The 7047-nt window shown below is 59.7% G+C and overlaps 1 long non-coding RNA gene across 1 annotated transcript; it reads right to left on the bottom strand.

Moving 5' to 3' along the window:
* Window positions 1–1164: 1164 nt before the first annotated feature.
* On the bottom strand, window positions 1165–2082 carry LOC113999303. Its single transcript, XR_005562256.1, has 4 exons — window positions 2059–2082; window positions 1905–1940; window positions 1698–1763; window positions 1165–1305 (listed from the first exon to the last, which is right to left on the bottom strand). It is a non-coding gene; the product is annotated as an uncharacterized LOC113999303 (long non-coding RNA).
* Between the last annotated feature and the right edge of the window lie 4965 nt (window positions 2083–7047).

Raw genomic sequence — 7047 nt, 5'->3', positions numbered from 1 at the left:
TCCAAACTATTGTGATCTCACCTGAAGATGTCCCTGCTAACAGAGGTCCTGTGTGTTCCCTCTGCTCTCTGGGCACTTGCATCCTTTGAGAGCTGCCCATCACTCTGGTAGCCAAGAGCACAGGGCAGGGGATCCCCTGGAGGGGGAGCAGAGACATCTTTCTGAGATCACCTTGCTCAGAGCCCCATCCAACCTGGCCTTGAATGTTTGCAGGGAAGGGGCATCCACCACCTCCCTGCAAATGTCTTCCTGTGTTTCATTCTCATCATCAAATGTTTCTTCCCTCTCTCTAGTTTGAACCTCCCCTCTTTTAGTTTAACTCCCTCACCCCCTGTCCTATTGTGACAGGCCCGACTGAACCCTTTGCCCACATGTCTCTAAAAAGCTGCCTTGAAGTACTTTAAGGCCCCAAGGAGGTCTCCCCACAGGCTTTTCTTCTGCAGGCTGAAGAGCCCCCACTCTCTCAGCCTGTCTCCATGCAAGAGGTGCTGCAGCCCTGGGATCCCCTTGGTGGCCTCCTCTGGAAGTGCCCCAAGAGGTGCGTGTCTTTGCTGTGCTGAGGAGCCCATGGAGCTGCAGGAGATGCCAGGGCTGGCAGGGGAATCCCCCCAAGCCATTGCCATTGCGGGCGGGTGCGTTGCAGACAGCCAGAGGAGCCCAGAGCTGGAGGCAGCACTGCAGGGGGGGTCTCAGCTGAGCGGAGCAGGGGGCAGAACCCCCCTCCCCTGCTGCCCACGCTGTGGGATGAGCCCAGGACACGGGGGGGTTGTGGGCTGTGAGCTCCCATTGCTGGCTCCCATCCTGCTTTTCATCCCCCACTATCCCCATGGCCTTGGATGCAGGGCTGCTCTCCATCCCTTCAGCCCCGAGCCTGGCCCTTGAGATCTGGGGGCATTTGACACCTGCTGGTTCCTTTGATCCCCTTTCCCATCCCTCCCAGAGCCCAGGGAAGGACTGAGGGGCCTTGGCTGATTGTCCCTGACCCTCCCCTGCCCCGACACCAAACTGTGCTCCTTGGGGATGGTGCTTGGACAGCCCCAGTCAGACCCTGTTTCCTGCTGTGCCCCCAAACCACCGGGTGCCCCAGGGGACGTGGGAACACACATGGACATGGGAAGGCACCCGTGGAGGTGGGAACACACACCCCCAGACAGACACAGAGCATTTGTTTTGCTGCAGGGGTTTATTGATTCTTGCAGGGAAATTGCCAGGGCACCCAGGGGATCAGGGGGGTCCTCCAGGGATGATCATCTCCTCATGCCGCTGGAGGGGGCCAGGACACGGGTGTCACCACCACTTCCAGTCCTGAAAGACAGAGCCCCAAACGTCATCCCCGGTGTCCACAGGGACATGGTAGGGGCCTTGTCCCCACCCTGTCTGTCTGCAGGGAGCTGGGGCAGGAGAAGGGAATTGGATGCTGAGATCCATGTGGCCCCAGAGCCCCTGAGCCCGGGATGCTGTGACACCTCCCCGAGCCCCTCCCTGCCCTCCCGGTGAGCCTGGGGGTCTGCAGAGCCCCCAGTGCAAGGCCAGGCTTGGGGGCAGCTCTGTCCAGCTGCCCTGGGACACGGAGCAGGGACAGCCCCCTGCGTGTCTCTCTGCTGTCCCCAAGCTCTGCCCACTGCAGAGGGCTCAGGGACCCCCCAGGGCCCTGCCAGGCTCCTTTGGGGGGCTGAGGAGCCTCCCATATTTCTCACCTGGACATGCAGAGAGGCAGCCGAGCGTCACTGGTGCAGCAGCTTCCCCAGGTCAACTTTGGGGGGCTGGGGACAAAGGCAGGGTTAGAGACACACTGGGGTGGACTGGGGCACACTGGGATGGACTGGGACACACTGGGATGCCAGGGGGGAGGTTGTGGCCATGAGAGCGGAGGGTGTGAGCCCAGCAGAACTCAGGGTACCCACCCTAGGCCTCCTCACTGGATGGATATTGATGTCTCCCTGTAGAGAGAGTGTGAGGTGTCACTGGTCATTGGGGTGTCCCCAGGCCCAGGAAGGATGGGGGGACTACATTTCCCCCAGTTTCCCACACTGGGGACATCCCAGCTCCAGGACTTACCTGGAGACATCCAGCTCCTCCTTGTCCTGCAGATGGCTGGGGAAGGAGAGCAAAGGTTTAAGCAGGATTGGCCCCTGTGGGGCTGGGGGAGGGACACGGGTGTCCCCAGACCCCCCAGCCCATGGTTGGTTTCTCCTCTGAGGGGGAAAATCCCTTCTGCTCCCCCAGCCCCACTGCACCCAGTTTCCCCCGGGATCCCTGTTCCTGCAGGGCCCAGGGTGGGGATGGAGACAAGGAGAGCCAGGGGAATTCAGGGCCTGCAGGAGGGTGGGGGGGAGGAGGAGGGGACCCAAAGAGGGTGAAGTGGGGGGAATTGGGGATCCCACAGGATGGGCATTGGGGTGTGGAAGGGATGGGACTGTGAGGGATGCGGGGGAGGAGGAAGGGATGGCAGTGGAGGGGACCCAGGGAATGAAGCAGGGCAGGGGTGGGGGCAAGAGAAATGGGGAACGGGAGAAAAGTGGAAGGGACTGGGAGAGTCTTTGGGACTGAGGGGTCAAGGAAGGGGATTTCTGGACATGAGTGTCATGGGCAATGGGAAAGGGGAAGGATTAGAGGAGAAAGAGGGGAAGAAATGGTGTGGGAATGATGCCCTGTGTGTGTGTGGTGGGGTGGACTGGGGTGTGTGGGAATAGAGTGGGGGCCCTGAGGAAGGGCCTCCCTGGTGCACACTGGGTTGGACTGGGGAGCACTGGGATGGCCTGGAGGGTGGTGGCCACCAGAGGGGAGGGTCTGGGCCCAGCACAAGCCCTGGTACCCACCGGGCCGCCGATGACGCCTCCCTGTAGAGAGACAAGGAGACGTCACTGGTCACTGGGGTGTCCCCAGAGCCAGGAAGGGATGGGGGGCCCAAAGTGCCCCCACTTCCCACACTGGGTGCCCCCCAACTCCCAGACTTACCAACTCGCAGAGTTCACCACTGGCCTCAAAGGGCTGCAGGAGGAGAGCAAAGGTTTGGTTGGGGTTGGCCTTGTGGGGCTGGGGGGACACGGGTGTCCCCACCCCCTCCAGCCCCGGCTGCCCCCCGGGCTGAGCGGGGCTCTTTGGGATTGCGGCTCCCAGGCAAGTTGGGGACACCAGTGCAGGGGGAAAGGCAAGGCATTGAGGGCAAAGCCTGGAGGAAAGGCCCTGGGAAGGGGCCATGGCAGGGCATTCCCCAGTTGGTGCCAGTTCAGCCTGGCCAGGCCTTGTCCCACTTGAGCCCAGGGTGGAGCTTGGGCCTGTTTGTCCTCCTTGGACTCCAGTGGGGCTTGGCCCAGTTCCACCCAGTTTGGGTTGGGCCTTTTGCCTTGGCTGGGAAAGAGAGGAGATGGTGGGGAGATGCCCCAGGAGACCAAGAGCATGGGATGGGGAGGCCCAAAAAGGTGGGATTTGGGGTCAGAAAGAGCAGGAAGCGTTGGGACTGTGCCAGGACGGAGCCGGGTGCAAGCATCCCGTGAGGAAGCGGAGCTGCAGCAGCAGGAGTTGAATTGTGGGAAGGGGAAGGAGAGAGGGAATTGTGGCCAGAAGAAAGTGGCCTGGCCCGGGGCTGGGGGTGCTGGGGAGTGCTGGGGGAGCCCCTGGATTGGGAAGGGGCCCATCCCTGAGCCCATGGCCGTGGCATGGGGGCCTCACCTTGGCATCTGCCGGGGGGCTCATCAGGATGGTGAAGAGCAGGGCCACGCTGAGCACAGCGACCTTCATCTTCCTCTGGGCCTGGGCAGCGCTGGCTGAGGCTGCACAAGGGCAGGAGCACATTTATCCCTGCCGGGACTCCTCCCTGCCCCCTCCCCGAGAGCCCCCGGGGCAAAGCCCGGCTGGGCACAGCCCCCAGCCCTGGCCACAAGCCCAGCCCTGGCACAGAGTCCATCCCGCCTGCGGCACCCATCCAGCCACCTTCCCCGGCATCCCTCCAGCTTCCTGCACGGGGCAGCTGCCCCTGGAAGGGCCCAGGCCCCTGGGGGTGCCAAGGGGGTGGGCAGGGAGCTGAAAGCAGCTGCATACCCTGTGGGGACAATCCCACACAACACAATCCATCCTCCAACGGCCCCCAAAGCCTGATCCCCCCATTTCCTCCTGCCCATCCCTTCCCAGAGCTTTCCCTCTGGGACACCCCAGAGCTGACCCAGGCCCCAGATCATCATGTCTGTCCACAATTGTCCCTGTTCCACTCCAGCCTTGTGGGGAAAGAAGGGGGCTGCCACTGAATATGATTTGAGAAAATTCCACCAACTTAGGTGGGAGAACAATGGGGGACCTGGGCAGTGGGAACAGCCCCATGACTGGGATCTCCAGGCACTGGAGGCACTGGGGAGCACTGGGCAATGTTGAGCACCTGGAGACAAGGGGTAGGCTTGGGGAATTGCTCCGATGTGTCAGATCCCAGATCCAGCCCTCCCCATTTCCCAGCACTGCAGGCCCCAAATGGGTCCAGTCTCCAGCCCCAGAGCAGAGCCCAGGGGGGAAGATTCTCTGCCCTGGCCCTCCCTGTTCCTCTGCAGGCCATTTCTCTTTCCCACTCTGCTCTCATGAGTCCCATTCCATGGTTCAGTCTTTTCAGGGGTGCTGTGCCCCCAGAAGATGCTTTTCAAAGCCCAAGGGAGGGTTCCACTCCCCATTACACTCTTGCACTGGCCAGATGGGACTGCTAAAGGGCAAGTGAGCCTTCCTGAGCAATCCTTTGCTCTCCAGTCACCGATCAGCTCATGGAAGGGAACCAGGAAGCCCCGGGGGGTGTGATATTGTCCTTGGCCATCTGTCAGAGTGGCAATTGGCACATTGGGTGCCCTTTGACCTGCAGCATCCCCACAAGGGAAGTCTCTTCTGAAGGCCCAGGCAAGGGAAACAGCTGTTGAATCTTCTCCCTTCTCCAGGCAGCTCTGCCAAGAGCCCACTGGTTCCATGAGGGTCCCTGACAGACCCTCTCTGGAGTTGTTCTCTGCCAAGGATGAACGGAGCCTCCAGGCCAGTCACAACAGGGAGCTTTGGCCACTCCTTCCCAGTCAGACCATCCTCAGCCTCCAACACAGACACTCCATGGGATCCTCCCGTCCCTCCAGAGAAAAAGATGGATTCTGCCCCTTTGTCACGGGCTGTTTCAGAGCTCACTCTGCACCAGTGCCCAGCAGAGATTTCTGTTCCCGTGGGGCTGATGTGCCAGGCCATTGATCCCACACATCCCAGGAACCCTCAGGGCCCCTTTCTGAGGCCGGGCTGACCCTGTTCCTGCTCAGGGGATTGATTTCTGGGGTTTGTTACTGCAAAGCAGAAGTACCTTGAGCAGAGTCAAAAGTCAGACCAGCCCTTCTCCTCTGCCCAACAGACACTGGAGCAGGAGTTCTCCTGCACAAATGCTTTTGGCCTTTGGTTTTCCTTCCAGTTTCTGGACCTGAGCTTTCAGTCTCCAGGGAGGTTCCCCCTCCCACTCCCTCATGGCCAAGCCCCAGTCCCACAGACAGAACCTCGGGGTGACACTTGGGCTGTGCCACCAACAGCCTTTCCCTGGAGCAGGAAAAGGTCAGCTCTTCCTGGCTGAGACAGTGGTCAGCAGGAGAGGGGAGGACATCCTTAAACGCTGGGACATGTGCTGAGACACAGCCCCGAGGGGGGCAGTGGGGTTCCCACTCAGCTCCTGCAGCTGACTGGCCAACCCACCTGCCCTGGGAGCCTCCCAGCCTGCCCAGCTCGTTAACCCCAGGCTGTTGGCACATGTTCAGTTGGTGTCCAGTGCCATCCCCCTGACTGGCATCTCCAAGGCAGCCTGGGCCTCTCCTGCGTCAATGTTCCTCAGTGATGACCCTGTGGGCAGTTCCTTCATTCCTGTCCAGATGAATTCAGCACACAAATGATGTCATGGCACATGTGCATCTGGGCAATAATCCCCCCCTGGCACACTCTGGTCTCTAACAAATGGGGCACAAAGCAGAAACAGTCCAGAGGAAAATCTTCCTGGGCACTGCCGCCTCCTTGGGCAAGTTCCAGAGCAAATAGTCAAGGCAGTTGCCTGGAATGTTTTCCCAGCTGTCCCACAACAGATCTGTTCTGGCCCCACAGTGCCCCAGAAAGAGAGAAACCTTAACAAATGCCCCGGAAGGTCACACAACAATCACAGCCATTGACAGTTCTCAGGAACCACTTCTCAGGGTGTTTTTACTTCTTTGAAGCCGTGACAGGCATCTGTATCATCATGGGAACAAACCCAGGGACACCTGGGATTCCCTGTGGATCAGGCAAAATTTCCTCTGCCTTCAGAACCCAAAACAGGTTTTCACCACCAGACCCTTTGATCCCCAGCTCGGGACTCCTAAAAGTGCTTCTCACACCCTCATAGGCAGAGCACTAAACCAGAGCATTATTTTCCTGTCCCACAGGCTGCTGGATGGATTTGGAAGTGGATGGAGATTGGGAAGCACAGCTTGAATGACTGTGGCACATATCAGACAGAAGGAGTTTCCAGAGGAACCATGGCACCTGTTTGAAGATCAACAGGGGATTGGGAGACACAGGATCCACCTCAAGAAATGGGACACGGGTGTCTGAGCCAACCTGGGAAGGAGGGATTTCAACTAGGAAAGACATGGGAAGGGCAGAGTTCTGGAGACCAGCCAGGCACCAAGACAAGGCTCCAGTGGGGAAACTTCCAGGAAGGTCCAGCAGCCCAGGGAGCGGCCCCAAGGCCTGACAAGGGGGTGTCCTCTTGCAGCCCTCCTGGCAAACAGACCCTCTCCGACACCTCAGTGAAGTGCCTGGAGAGCAAAGCACAAGGTAGGGAAACAAACACAGAGATTTGGAGATCCTGTGCAGTTGGAGACCTGGATCTCCCAGAGAGATGGTGGGATGGCTCCAGGGTTGGAGTGTTGTCATGAACGGCTCCAGGGGTTTTGGCAAAGCAGGCCAGGAAGGGGAGCGGTGGAGTCGCCCCTTCTGGAATAGAAAACCAGCCCTGAGGAGTCTCTGACCCAGGAGAGCAGTGAAAAGAAATGGCGGAAGAAAGACTTTCCCGTGGTCAAG

This window comes from Pipra filicauda, unplaced genomic scaffold (genome assembly GCF_003945595.2).
Source record: "Pipra filicauda isolate LSUMZ 115617 unplaced genomic scaffold, ASM394559v2 scaffold979_size74248_pilon, whole genome shotgun sequence".
NCBI classification, from domain to species: domain Eukaryota; kingdom Metazoa; phylum Chordata; class Aves; order Passeriformes; family Pipridae; genus Pipra; species Pipra filicauda.
The sequence above is the reverse complement of the archived record's forward strand: the minus strand, read 5'-3'. Positions and strand labels throughout refer to the sequence as shown.